This window comes from Crocuta crocuta, unplaced genomic scaffold, assembly GCF_008692635.1.
Source record: "Crocuta crocuta isolate KB4526 unplaced genomic scaffold, BGI_CrCroc_1.0 scaffold338, whole genome shotgun sequence".
NCBI lineage: Eukaryota > Metazoa > Chordata > Mammalia > Carnivora > Hyaenidae > Crocuta > Crocuta crocuta.
In genome coordinates this window covers 105,947-121,676 of record NW_027529183.1, presented here as the reverse complement: position 1 = coordinate 121,676, position 15,730 = coordinate 105,947, and the positions used below count along the sequence as shown (strand labels likewise).

General features: G+C 38.0%; 1 protein-coding gene across 3 annotated transcripts in view; it reads right to left on the bottom strand.

The window, feature by feature from the left end:
- PLAG1 (PLAG1 zinc finger) overlaps positions 1 to 15,730 on the bottom strand; it is a 46,771-nt gene that overhangs the window by 30,578 nt on the left and 463 nt on the right. The gene's annotated exons all lie outside the window — the stretch shown is intronic.

Genomic DNA, 15,730 nt, shown 5'->3' with positions numbered 1-15,730 from the left:
ACAAATGCATGCCTCCCAAGGCCACGAGGCCCAGCCTCCCCTAGACAGCTCCCCGCGGCTCCGCTAACGCGTGGCCTACCCACAGGACTCTTCCGGAAAAGCAAGAGGTAAGGAAGGGGTGGCCGGGGAGCGGCGTGGGTGGCCCCGGTCTTCTCTGCGGACGGGGCAGGTTATCCGGTGCGAGGGTCGGGGGCCCAGGGTGTGAGGACTGAGAACCAGTGAGGAGGGGGCTGAGCCAAGGGGCACTAAAGACCCCACTGTGACTCTCAGGGGGGCTCATTCTCAAAGCATAAAGGTCTTTCAGGGTGGCATTCACGGTCTGGTACATCCTCGCCCCAGTCCCCCTTTCCAGCCTCGTCGGCCATCACTCTGCTCACCCCGACATCCTGTACTCACTCCAGTCCCGGGTCAGGGCCCGGCACGTGCCCCAAGCCCAGGTCACCCTCCCTGTTCTTCGTCTTCCCCTCCCATGCGCTGCTCTAGGACCTCCTCTGTGGATCGATCTACTGCTGTCAAGCCACTTCTTCCTTGATACGCCCGCGGAGGTTTTATGTCTCTACAGTGCAAGGACTGGGCCCCCATCAGAAGTCCCCACCGAAGGGACCGGGGGTCTGAAGGAATGGCAGGGCCGTAAGTAAAACTACTGGAGTCTGAACTGCTAGCTTTGGGGACGCTGAGGGGTTGAGAAGCCACGCTTCCATCCGGGCACCTATGTCAAAAAAGGCCTTTGAAAATGTGTATCTCGAACTTGCCAGTGAGCGTGGGACCAGTGACAAGGCTCTGAGTCACGTGCACAGCAGCGGCCCACTGCTTCGAGTCTGCGCCACAGTGACACGTCTGTACCTCTCTTCTCGCACCCACGGGCTCCATTTCTTCTGGATTCGGAAGGGACGTTACTCTCCTAAGTCATCGTCCCCTCCTCACAAAGCTACAGCGCCTTCTACAGCACAGAGCGCAAACTCCCTGGGCTGGCAATCAAGGCTGCGGGCACCCCGGCATCAGCACACCTCTCCAGGCTCGCCTGGTGCTGCCCCCAACACAGCACCCCTTCCAGTCAGACCGCAGGCGGCCTGGTATTCCCGGCCCGCGACAATCAGCACACTTCTGCCCCCTCACCTCTGCTGAAACCATTCAGTTCACCTGAAGGCCCTCCCTTCTTTCTGCCCATTCTTAACTCAGGCCTGCTGAAAGCCCACCTCAAGTTCACCTCTTCCCCCCTCAGAGTACCTATGATTTTTACAGTCTATACCATTCATTTTGCATTTTTTAAAAAAGTTTATTTCTTAAGAGAAAGAGAGAAAGAATAGGGCAGAGAGGGAGAAAGAATCCCAAGTAGGCTCCATACTGCCAGGGCAGAGCCTGATGCGGGGCTCGAACTCGAGAACCATGAGATCATGACCTGAGCTGAAATCAAGAGTTGGACGCTTAACTGACTGAGCCACCCAGGCGCCCTTTGTTTTGCATTTTAAGATACACTGCCTGTGTTCCCTTTCATACATCAACCTGCCGTCCACAAGGTGTGAAGGAAAAACAAAGGAAAGGTAGAAGGCAAGTATACGTGCCCTAAGAGGGGTAGGAAGCACCTTTCCGAATTCTGGCTCCCATTTGGAGAATAAAGAAACTTCAAGAAGTAGATGGTTTGAGAAGGGGCTTGCTGGACAGGGACGATGTGGCTGGGTATGTGAGAAACGCACTGCAGGGACTGGCCAAAGTAAAACACAACAAAACAAAACAAAACTTGGGCACAGTCAAATGTGGGGTGTTGCTCTAAATCCCCGAAGTCTGCAAAGGTAAGCACATGAATAACAAACTCGGGATCTGGAACTTAACTTGGACTTTGGGAGGACCTGGGATGCCACTAAATTCTTTCAGTTCTCCTGAGTGGTAATATCACCAGTGACACTTCTGTCTCCGAAGCCTAATATCTGAAATTAACTAAACGAGGCACTATTTTCAATGGTCATAATAGAGAATTACATCGCTTACTGAACGACAACCATTCAAAAATTCAAAAAGAGATACTATTCTGATGCTGAATGGCTTTGTTATAAATGTGCTTTAAAGCAAAAACTGGTAAGACTACACCTGGTGAGGTCATTAAATCCTATAAAACAAAGTTTAGGTTTATGTTTTTTGAAATCTCCTTTAACTTAGCAAATTTATAATCCCCCCCTAATTTCCAACATATGCCTTAAAAATAAGTAGGCATGCAGCACTTTCTAACTTGAGTTAGCATCAACCATATGACTGAAAATTTCATCTTTACAATTTTTTAAAATAAAAATATAGGTTCCAATCTGGATATAACTTAGGTTTACACTAGCAAATTAATGTACCATAACTAGCTTACACGGCCAGACTTATTTACAGTCCATTCTAAAGACTTACATATACAAAGTAACAGAATTCTGGTTTCGGAAGTCACCATTGCCCCTTGCATTTACATCATGCCTGCACTTCTGAGCTTACAAGACTGTGGTATAAATACAATGAGAGAATATAGGTAAAAGAAAATACTGCTCTCCAGCCAAAGTCCTTTATAACGGACGGATGGCATTAATACACAAAACATTTTGGGTGATATTATTTAAAAGTCATGTTGGCTAATGATTCGGGGAATAATTTGACCAATCAAGTTAAGTTTCTTTTTCTTTTAAACAGAAACAGTCTCTTTTTTGTGCTCATTTTGGTTTTGCTTTTTTACTAAGAACTTTTAACTAAGACTTGGCTAAAATAAAACATCTTATAATAGCTCTCATCTTTAAAGGATCAAACCCTCTGTGTTCTTATTTGATCAATTTCAAGCCAGCTTAAAAACACTTGTACGGCTCCACCTTAGTTTAGTGAAGTGATCGATGAAAGAGATAAAGGCGTTTACCTTTAAAAGTCCCCAAATTTCATTTTTGGCAGCTGAATGCCACACTTCCGAACTGTGTAACTTCAAAAATCTAGATGTAGTGCGGCCTTAGATACAGAAGCACGGCATACTCAAGTACCTTTAGAATTTACTGTAAGACGTATGCTCCGTTTTCAGAAGTGGTTTTGGACGTTACCGCTGGATAGAAAGCACAGAAAATTCATGCATGCGGTACAGAGGCACTGCCATACACAGGGTGGCAGCACTGAGAACAAAACGCAGGCAACGGCAGAGCACTTGAATGGCCCAGGCAGCCACACACAAGTGTGCCCGGAATCCGATGATGAAAACACTTCTTAGACACACGGCTATTTTGGTTTTAATTAAGAAATTCCTTTTAATTCTGGCAGAGGTATCCTGCATCTTAGAAAAGCTCTTATGAGTCAGCCTCTGGATGTGATCAATTGCACTTTTTTCAAAACAAACTTTCCCTTCCTCTTCCGGCACTGATAAAAGGTAAACTGAGTACCATTAAATTTAAGAACCACATTAGACCCAGTGCTTAAGTGGAGCAGCTGTACCTAAAGTGTGTGTACGTACACACACACATACACACACACACACACACACACACACACACACACACACAACTTCTGTTGCTGTTTTGCGGGGTTCTTTCCAATGGATTTAAATTAAAAACAAAAACAGCTCATCTATTTCTCTCACCCCTGCCCCACCCTGTGCCTCTGGCAACTACTAATCTGTTCCCCGTATGTATGAGGTTGGTTTTATTATTATTTTTTTAATTTCTCACATATAAGAAAGATCATAAAGCACTTGTCTTTTTCTGTCTTCATTTAACATAATGCCCTCAAGGTCCATCCATACTGTCACAGATGGTGAGATTTCGTTCTTTTTTATGGTTGAATAATATTCCAGTGCGTGCGTGTGTGTGTGTGTGTGTGTGTGTGTGTGTGTGTGTTGTTCCCGTATCCTGGCTATTGTAAATGGGGGCATACATATTCCTACAAGTTAGCATTTTCGTTTACTTTGGATAAATACGCAGAAGTGGAATTGCTGGGTGGTACAGTACTTCTATCTTTACTTTTTTGAGGAACCTCCATACTATTTTCCACAGAGGTTGTACCAATTTCCATTTGCACCAACGGTGAGCAAGGTTCCCTTTTCTCCACATCCTTGCCAACTCTTGTAATTTTTAGTCGTATTTAAATAGCCATCCTAACAGGTGTGGGGTGATATTTATCTCCTTGTAGTTTTGGTCTGCATTTCTGTGATAATTAGTGATGTTGAGCATCTTTTCATGTATTTGTTGGTCATCTGCATGTCTTCATTGGAAAAATGTCTATTCAGATCCTCTGCCCGTTTTTTAATTGAATTGTTTAGGTTTTTGGTTTGTTTGTTTTTGCAACGGAGCTGTATGAGTTTATATATATTTTGGACATTAGCCCCTTATCAGATAAATGATTTGCAAATATTTTCTCCCATTCAGTAGGTTGTTTTTTCATTTTGTTGATGGTTTTCTTGCTGTGTACAAGCTTTTAGGTTTGATGTACTCCCATTTGTTTATTTTTTCTTTTGTTGCTTTTGGTGTCAGATTCTTAAAAATCATCACCTATGCCAAGGAGCTTACTATTTTTTTTAATAGGAGTTTTAAGGTTTCAGGTCTTCTTTTCTTTAAATTTTTTAACAGTTTATTTATTTATCTTGAGAGAAAGAGAGCACAAGTGAGGGAAGAACAATGAGGGAGGGAGAGAAAGAATCCCAAGCAGGCTCCACACTGCCAGTGCGGAGCCCGATGCAGGGCTCGAACTCATGAACCAGGAGATCATGACCTGAGCTCAAATCAAGAACTGGACATTTAACCAACTGAGCCATCCAGGTGCCCCATTTCAGGTATTACATTCAAGTCTTTAATCTATTTTTAGTTAATCTTTGTGTATGGTATAAGGTAGTGGTCCGGTTTCATTCTTTTGCATGTGGCTGCCCAGTTTTCCCAGTACCATTTATTGAAGAGAGTGTCCTTTCCTCATTGTACTCTCGGCCCCTCCTGGTGGTACGTGTGTGGGTTTATTTCTGGGCTCTTTATTCTGTTCTATTGCTCTATGTGTGTGTTATATGCCAATACCATATTGGTTTTTTTTTTATACTGTTTTGATTACTATAAATTTGTAATATAGTTTGAAATCAGGAAATTTGACACCTCCAGCTTTGTTCTTCTCAAGACTATTTCAGCTCTCTGGTATCTTTTGTGGTTCCAGACAAATTTTATGATTGTTTGTTCTCTTTCTATGAGAAATGCCCTTGGAATTTTAATAGGGATTGCACTGAATACATAGATTGCTTTGGGCAGTATGGATATTTGGTCAATATTAATTTTTCTAATCCATCAGCATGGGATATCTTTCCATTTGTTTCTATCTTCTTCAACTTCTCTCATGTTTTCTAGTTTTCAATATATATAGGTCTTTCTGTTCCTTGGTTAAATTTATGCCTAGGTTTTCTTTTTGATGTAATTACAAAAGGTGATGTTTTCTCAATTTCTTTTTGATAGTTCGTTATTAACATATAGATACATTATAGACTTTTGTATATTGATTTTGTATCCTGCAACTTCACTGAGTTTGACTATTAAATTTAACGGCTTTTTGATGGCGTTTCCATATATAGCATAACACTGATGGAGTTTCCATATATATAATATCACACTGTCTGCAAATAGTGGACAGTTTTACTTCTTTCTTTCCAATTTAAAGGTCTCTTATCTTGTTTTTTAAAAATTTTTTAATGTTTATCTTTGAGAGAGAGAGAGAGAGCAAGTGAGCACAAGTGAACAGGGGAAGGGCAGAGAGAGAATGAGACACAGAATCCAAAGCAGTCTCCAGGCTCTGAGCTGTCAGCACAGAGCCCAATGTGGGGCTCAAACTCACAAACCGTGAGATCAGGACTTGAGCTGAAGTCAGATGCTTAACCGACTGAGCCACCCAGGCGCCCCTTAAATGCCTATTATTTCTTTTTCTTGCCTAATTTCTCTGGCTAAGACGTCTAATACCATGTTGCATGCACGAGGAAAGACTAGGCATCCTTGCCTTGTTCCTGATCTTAGAGGAAAAGTTTTCAGTTTTTCACCACTGAGTATGATGCTAGCTGTGGGCTTGCCCTAAATGGCTTTTATTATGTTGAGGCACATCACCTCTATACCCACTTTATTGACAGTTTTTATCACGAATGGGTGTGGAATTATTTTCAAATGCCTTTTTTGCATCTACTGAGGTGATCATTTGGTTTTCATCCTTCAGTTTTGTTAATGTGGTTATCATTTCGACTGATCTATGGATGTGGAGCCATTCTTGCATCCCTGGAATAAATCCCACTTGATCATGGTATACGAATCTTTTAATGTATTGTTAAATTCAGTTTGCTATCATTTTGCTGGGGATTTTTATATTATGTTCAACAAGGATATTAATCTATAATTTTTTCTTGTGGCATCCTGTTTAGTTTGGGTATCAAAGTAATGCTGGCTTCATAAAATAATTTTGAAAGAGTACCCTCTTCTTCTATTTTTGGAAGAGCTGGAGGAAGATTAGTATTAATTCTTCTTTGAATGTTTGGTAGAATTCACTAGTGAAGCCATCTGGTTCTGGACTTCTGTTTCTTGGAAAATTTTTGTTTAGTGATTCAATCCCCTTACTACTGATTGGTCTGTTCAGATTTTATATTTCATCATGAATCAGTTTGGGTAGATTGTATGCTTCTAGGAATTTATCTGTTTTTCTCAGTTATCCAATTTGTTGGTGTATAATTGTTCATGGTACTCTGGCATAATCTTTTCTATTTCTGTGGTATCAGTTTTAACATCTCCTTTTTCCACTTTTCATTTTGAGTCTTCTCTTTTTTTCTTGGTGAGTCTAGCTAATGGTTTGTCAATTTTATCTTTTCAAAGAATCAGCTCTTAGTTTCACTGATCTTTCCTATTGTCCTTTTAGTCTCTATTTCATTTATTTATCCTTTAATAAGCAAGCTATTTCCTTGCTTCTACTGGGTTTCATTTGTGTTTTTTTTTTCCTAGTGCCTTGAGGTGTAAAGTTAGGTTTGTTCATTTGTACAAGAAGATATACCATTTGTAAATATGTGCCCCAAACAGGAGTACCTAAATACATAAAGCAAATATTAACAGACATAAAGGAAGAAATAAACAGGAATATAATAGTAAGAGACTTTACTGCCTAACTTACATCAATGGCTAGATCATCCAGACAGAAAATCAATAAGGAAACATTGGCCTTAAACGACACATTAGACTAGATAGACTTAACAGATATTCAGAGAACATTCCAACAAAAGCAACATTCTTAAGTGCACGTGGAACATTTTCCAAGAGAGATTATATGTTAGACCCCCAAAACAGTCTTAAAAGGATTAAAATAAAATCAAGCATCTTTTCCAACCACAATGGTATGAAATTAGAAATTAATCACATGAAGAAAAGTGGAAAATTCACAAACATGTGGAGATTAAGCAATATGCTACTGAATGACCAACTGGTCAAAGGAGAAATAAAAGAGATTAATGAAAATGGAAACATAACCTACCAAATCTATAGGATGCAGCAAAAGCAGTTCTAAGAGGGAAGTTCGTAGCGATAAATGCCTACCTGAAGAAACAAGAGAAACCTAGTGCATATTTTAAAAAGATGACCTGAGCTATGATTAAAAGTGCTTCAAGACAGAAACTTCTTTTAAGAATAATATGATCTTGGGAACAAGAATGCAGTTATTAACTAAAGGCAGTTAAAGTTTTAAAATAATTGCTTTAATTATGTTTTAATGTCCAAAAAGGGAGACTTCTCAGGAAAACAGCTGTAACACTACTTAAAAAGAATTGAAATATCTCTAAGAGTCTTAAATGCTTAATGATTAAAAATTTCAAATGCAGTGGATATTCAACTGACACAGACAAAACCAGTACTAACCCATTTGTCACCATTTTTCCTTCAAAAATAACTGCAATAATCAAACTATAATTTTCTAAGTAATTTTGTGCCTGTATTTGAAAAATAGATACACACTGTCAGACATTTCTGAACTTCTACAAAGCATCAGATTTATATGCACTCACTTTGTTTACAAACTTCTAGGCATACAAAAATAAATTCAGGTACAGAAACAGCTTTCAGTGAAAATTCCAATTTCAGCAGTACATCAAGTTATGTCCATATTTAAAGCCTTCATCATTTTGTGTCTAATTACATCTATTACTTGATAAACAGATTCATTTTGATTTAGGATAATATATTTTACATGTATAACCTCTTAAAATGTAATGTATGCAAAATTATTGCTAAGGAATATTCATTCATCTTACAAATGTTTCTTAAAAGAAAAGTACAGCAAATTACCTTAAAAGCGAAGCCTGACCCATGTACACAGGGCATAGTTAAATCAGTTATTTGTTTGTATGACAGTAGCTCTGAGGATGTTCAAATTTCATGAAGCAGAAAAAGAAAAGCATACAATATCACCCATTGCTGTTAGAAGGGTGCCCTGTATTGAGGCATTTTCCTCCTCTGAAACGTTTTAAACTCTTCCAAATAAGAACTACCAGAGCTCTCCTACCCCTTGGTTTAATCAACCTACCTATTTTCTTCTTTGTCTAATTCTGTTTAGAGCTGAAACCCCAAGCATCTGAATAGTGACTTCCAAATAAAATACTATTATTATTAGAAGAGTAGCATAAGCAAGGTTGAAATTTGACCCAATTAAAGAACCTCAGACAATAACAAATTAGAAAAACACCTAAAAAACACTTTCTCAGATTTACTTAGAAAATAAGGTTAGAAATACAAGGAAAGCAAATTCATAATCGAAGTGTAGTGTATAATCACATATACTGGTCATATTAATATTTATTTTTAAGGTTATAATAGTTCTTATTTAGCTATATAAAGAAACAACCCTCATAAGCTGCAAATTTAGAACAAATTCCATTTTAAAGTAAAGGAGCTAACATCTCTGCTTTGGAATGGAACAGTTACTGAAATTATATTTAGGAAATACAAAAAGCTGAAGAAAGATAATATTACCCTTAAATAAAACTGTAGTTTAATTTCATTGACTATAGTGGATTTAAAAAATCCTATATTCTCGTTCTTTTAGGGCATGGCGGGTAGTGATGTGGGCACTATGTAATTTCAGCTTTAAGACGGCACAAGCAAATAAAATCAAATTACTGAGAAAATGTAGCAGACTAAAATTCAACTGGTGTTATTTTTAACCTGAATGTCTGAACTACCTTAAGCTTCCAGGTTCCGTTTCTTAAAATTTTTCTGATCAAAAACGATTCAATCAACTTTTTACTAACATATCTTAGCGAACAAAACTGATGAAAACATTTTCTCAGCTTGTCTTTTAGCCAAAGGAGCTCAATCCTTCATTCTCTGATTGACTTCTAGTTTAACAGTCTCCAAAAATATATCTCAAAATTAAAGGCTCTAATGCCTAACTACTGATTAAAAAGACAGAAATTTAAAAAAAAAAAAAAAAAACCCTGATGGCAACCCTTTAGCTGTAGCACTGAATCTGAGAATTAATATTCCCATATTCAGAAACTCTGTAAAAGCTAGGCTATCATAAGTAATCAATATGTACATGTGGAATTTCAATTTTGGCTTGAGACAATAATTCAAGTATCTGATAACTGAAAGTCTAACAGGAGTCTCTCGTTCTCAAAAAAGGTAGAGTTCAAGGCTGCGCAAGGGCAGATCACCATTTACAACCTGTAGAGGATTTGGTCGCCCTTTTGGAAAAGATGCCCCCTACACCCTCAAAATATCTTCCCATGCTAAAGGAAACTTCTACACCAGAACATAACACTATAGTACGTCCAGATCCTCCTTCAGAAAATCAATTGCTACTTAATAAACAGGAAGGAAAATTTTCCTTTAACTGTCAGCATACACTCAAAAACATTCCAGAAATTAAGAACTTTGTTGAATGCTCTTATCTTTGCCTTGTGAAAAGCTTTATAAATGCTTTTATGTCTGTAGGAAATGATTTAAATTGCCCTAAAAAAAGTCCACAAAGTACCTTGTTCTTAGCCTAAGTTTTAAAAATCTGTTTCATTCACCTAACAGAAAGCTTTAAAGTTTCTGATGAAGAATGGAGAGAATAATTTGCAATGTTTTCTAAGATTTTTCAGAACACTTCACTTAGGTACACATTTAAAATAATCTTTTAACATCTTTTAAAAATAGCAAGAAAATAATTTTTCCTTCCTTGAAAATAAAGAATTGCAAAAAACCCACTACAAACTACTCTTAGAATTTAATTTAGTTTGCTTCAAATCTAAGAAGATACAGAGGAAAGGCTCTGGGGGAACCTACTTTTAAAAGGTTATCATAAAGCCAGCAATTTTTATTAAAAACACTCTCTTAGAGTGTTTGCCTCTCTCTTTTTTGGGGGTGGTTTAAATTTATTATTTTTGCTCAGTAGTTAGTTATTCTTTATTCACATAGGTCCATTTTAAAATTTACCATGATTTTATTTTATTCTGAAATTCTCATCTATCTCTTTCTTTCCCACCAATTTTGGGCATTTTAGTCCATTCTTATGTTCCTGTTACACACAGTCAGGCTTTAAACTCTTATTTTTAAAAGGCACCTAAAAGTCTTTCTAACACCTTGACAGTTCTAGGTTTTTTAGGGTTTTAGATTGGGAAAAAAAAATTCACTTCAAAAAAAAAAAAAAACTGCAGGGAAACATTTCAAGCCAATTGCTTGTCCTATTAACCTAGGACACAACTGCCCAAATTCACTCATTTCACGTACGCACACACATTTCTTAGGCAGTCATCTCCAATTCCCCACACACACTGTGGTTAGTTTTAATGCCATGATCCCGCAGTAACTCTGTTTACAAGACATCCAGGGACTTTTAAACACTAACAATTTTAATGTAGTATCACACCACTTCACTTTTTTAAGATGAGCAATTATTTGTTTTATAAAAATGGATTTCTGTTTTCTGAGAAGCGTGGGAAATTTAACAAAAGCAAAAGCCTTGCACCTTAATGACAACACACAACAATACACACACAAAACAAAAATGCCAGACACACAAAAAACCAAAATGTCAAAGGACCCATGGCAGTTCCCTGCAGCCATGTCCTTCTCAATGCCACTCCGGAAAGAGGAGGCAGGGACAGGTGTCCCAAGTGAGGAGAATGCACACCACCAGACAGCAGGCCAGGGGGTTTAAAAGTAAAAATCCAGTTCTGTCTGTGTCATAACTTCTAGCAGGCTTTTGCACTTACTATGGTTCTTATAACATCAAATGCTAATAACTACACACCCACACTTTGATGAAATATTATGATCTAAACATTTTCATTTAATTTCTCGAATTAAGCTTGAAAATTAAATTTGCAAATGAAATGTAAAAGCTGTCCCGTTAGGAAGGAAAAGCAGTAATACAGGAGATGTCAGGTTCAGGCATTTCAAAAAAAAATTGGGCACTGAAATTAAAAGCAAAAAGTAAAAATCAGTTACCTCCAAAGCGGTGTGATGGTAAAATGGAAAAGAATTCCCACACATGAATTCTAAAATCAGAGGTAACTTGACAGTTTATCAATCTGATGTACCCTGCCCTCACACTTAACTTATTTGTAAATACTTTTACAAGACTACCTAAACACTTACTAATTGGTTAAATATGCTGCCTACATTAATTCCTGTTTAAATTAAAGAAATTATAGATCCACTTTTGTTTTTTTGCAGTGGCTGATACCTATTCCAAGTACTTGGTGTTCCAGAAAAGGTGTTTATCAGGTTCTTGAAACATTTAAAACATGGCTCAAGGGACAATTTACAGCCTTTTTATCTTTAACATATTCACTATCTTGGATTTTGCTGGTCACATTCAGTTGTTTTTTCCTTCTTCTGAAACTCTTCCCTTACTCAAATAACTAAAGAATCTAAGATATTATCAATACAAAGGGAAAATTTTTATATTTATAGGAAACACATAAAAAGGAAAAAGTAATCCAGGCAGTGTAAGTAAACTCATTCAGTAAAACTTTTTTCTTGGCTGTGTGTGTCTGTGTGTTTGTGTGTGTGTGTGTGTGTATGTGAATGTGTGTGAAACAGGTCATTTTTTATATATTTTAATTTTCCATAGAACAGGATTCTAAATGAAGAATATTAAAACATTCCTAGAAGGAACCAATATTTTGATTACACAGCTCAAGAGTCAAATGATTATTGAAACAAAACTTAAAAAGATAGATATATGTTTCAGATGTCAAAGACAGGAGAATTACATTTCCTTTAGCAAACAACAATTTAATCCTCAGAAGGGAAAATTTCCAGAATACCAATCAAAATGTGTAGGATTGTGTTAAAAGTGAAGGAAAAAATTCCCACCTTTGTAGGATATTAAAACACAGAGTATCCTTAAAGCTTTTTAAACTATATTGATAAAAGCAAATTCACTAACTTATTTAGCTGTTAGACATCTGTTTATTAAAATATTTTGGTTATAATAAATATACAGATAGAGAATTTCACCAGTAGTAGTATTCCAAATTTATAAATTATCTTCCACAGCGGCTAAATTCCTTATAGAATCTCAAAGAGCAGAATTAGGCATGTAAATGTCAAATAAGAATCTCAGACTAGGAGATTTCTCTAATTCTAACTGAAATAAAGAGTTTGAGTATACAACATCCTTAGATTATTTCTGTAAATTTGTATAATTTGGTGGTAGCTTCAGAAAAAGTTATGTTCCAGAGGTAGTGTATCTAAGACATTTAAAAAGCTCAATACAACCAATTCCAATTAGATATTATGCTATGCCCTACCTAAATAACACTCTCTCAGGAATTACAGATTTTACACTTTGTACACTCTCAGTGTATTTTCTAAAGCAGATCAGTAGCCAATTGTGTAAAACCCAAACACGAAGGAAGTTTTATACCACCCTTTGTGGGAAAGGAAAATAAAATCACAATACCAGCACTTTTATTTAGGTTGACAATGAACTAATCATAACTTGAAGTGTCCACACAAACTGAATAACCCCAGTAGTCTGATATAAGTGGCTGAAATATTTTTCCTTCGCTTTTACAGAACCTGACTTTATTGATATTAGTACCCAGTTTATCAGAGTGGCAGCTATTCAAGATGTAAAAGTCTCACTGATTTTAAACACATAGCCTAATTCTGACTACTGATGCTTTAGGTAACTGTCTCCAGCGCAAACACAATGAAAATGTAAGATAAATTTCAAAGGTTCTAAAAATATTCTATGATTACTTGGGGGAAGTTACGCTTTCCCATTGATAGCTTAATCACTTTCCAATCAGTTTTGATTTACCAGTGGTTCTTGGGAATAATTTTTAATGAGTTCTTAGAAAGTTGTAATTGCTTCCAAAATCAGAAACCACAGATGATGTACTCAAACACTGCACCGATGCAATGCAGTGTTACCTCCTGTTCCTCCTGTCCCTGTTAGGGAGGTATTTACAGAAAGGTGCAGATAGGGGTTCTGCTGTGGACACATGTTAACATACAATGGGCTTCAAAATAATAATCTGTTTGTACAGGATGGAAAGAAAAAAAAATCTTCTGTATAAGAAGTCTAAAAATCCAGCTCTAATTTTAATCCATTGCAATAACTCATAAAAACCAAGGGCCACAGGCATTGATTTCAGAACTCCATATGCCTGTGGAAAACGGAGCGCAAGTAAATTCTATTTGAGATGAACCTTAATCTCAAATAGAGGACAGCTAACAATGGACACATTTTAATTTCTGAAAATACTGCGAAAATGCCGGTTGAGAGTCGGGAGTAGTTTATGATCAGTAAACATCTCCTGTTAAATAACACAAATAAGTTTCACTGAAAAGATGCAAACTGACATGGTCTAGGGATTTTAAAAACCTTTTAGTTTCAAAGTAGCAGAGTTCCAGCCCATGTATAGGATGAGCTTTAAAAATGGGTATATGTAAACTTTTCCATGGGGTTGGTGCATGTGCTTTTTTTTTTCCCTTCAAGAAATGCCTACTGCTTACAGTGTAAAATCTCCACCACTCTGTCTGCAGTTTTCAACCAGAAGTCCTCAATGTACCTTAAGCCAAATTGAATATTAGGTATTTTACAGCTTTTACAAAATGGCTGTAAAATCACATTATGGGCATACACAGCCCTTTGATCTTACTGCACAGAATTCATAACTGTTCAATAATGCTATACCATTACACCACACACCTTAAACTATTTCCATTTTTCCACAAATCCTTCCAAAATCCGCGTCCAAAGCAAAGCAATGTAACATGAAAAGTTCCTGGGAGGCTTGTTACACAAAAGAACAGCTTGGATACAAACTAGTCTACACAATATCCATCTTCTGGGGAGCCTGTTTATCCCTCCTTTCCCTCCATCCCTCCTAAAGGTGGGTGCCCTTGAGTCATGGAAAAAGAAGCCTCTTCCATCGCCACACCCTCCCAGCACCTCTGCCTTTCGTCCTCAGGCAGGGATTCTGTGTAGGTGATGAAAGTCCTAAGAAAAGAGAAGCTGTCCCTTTAAAATGCCCTCCTCTGTCCCATATCCCACGTGGAACCCAACATCAGCAGCACTTTCCCATTAACTTCCATGTGATGCAAGAGGCACCATCCTTTTATGTACGTAAAACCAGAAAACTTCAGCTTAATACTCTTTGCTAGGGATGAACAGGTGAAGCAAACGGGCCAGGAAGGGAGAATCCAAGCAACTCCCCACCCCTCCCCAAAAGGTGCTCCAGTCTTGCACTCCAGTCTCTCTGTGCAACATCACCTCTCTACCCCTCCTCTGTAGAGCCCAGTTTAAAGAAAGGAGGGAGTCACTAATAAAACCTGAAACATAAATGCGACGAAAATGCAATCTAAAGCCGGAAAGGTTTATTCTTCCAATCACACATATTAACTCCATTAAGAAAATGGCATCACTTTTTTCTCCACCAAAAAAAAAAAAAAAAAAAACCCACCCCCAAAAGATCATTAAAAGAGAGTTATAAAATAGCAAATATAGTGTTTATCTTATCTCAGATCACTCCACATTACCAATAAGTTTAGCAGTTTCTGCACTACCACCTCCCCCCTCCCTCCCCCTCCTTCTCTTGCATCGGATTTTCACGTTTTCTCATTGTCGGTTGAGTTATAAAAGGCTTTTGCCCTTCGAAAGTTTTAAAAAATAAATAAATATTAACTCCTTGGTCCCTGCAAAGTCAAAATGGACTTCAGGGGAAAGGCGGTTCATACTTTTACCTTTAGCGAGAAAAGGGGGAGCATCCCGGATTTTTAGGGATTTTTTTGCGATTTTTAAAAAATTTTTATTTGGTTATATGCCTGAGTTCTCCCTCCATTTTGGTTGTTTATGATACTGACAACAAGCTGTCCCTGCTCTGTGCAGATCTCCTGCTTTCATTTAGCACCCCCTCCCCCTACCCCCCCCTCGCAGCCACACATCCAGGGCTCACACCTCCCCGCAGACCCCGCACCCCGACCCCGACTCGCCCACCTGAGGAAAGGGCAAAAACAAATTCATTTCTCCAAAAAAGAAAAACCTCGTTTGAAAAAGGGGCAAAGTTACCNCTTCCTCTGGGATGTTTTGGTGGAAAATGCGGAGAGTTTACTCTCAAAACCGAATTTATATTAATTTTTCCCTTATTTTTCGGGTCTCTAATGTCTTCCGCTCTCGCTGCTGCCGCTGCCGCTGTCACAATATTCACAGCACCAGAGAGGAGGAGGAGGAGGAGGAGGAAAACTTTTCAAACTTTCCAGACCCTGAATAAAGGCTGTTTTTTTTTTCCCACCGACCT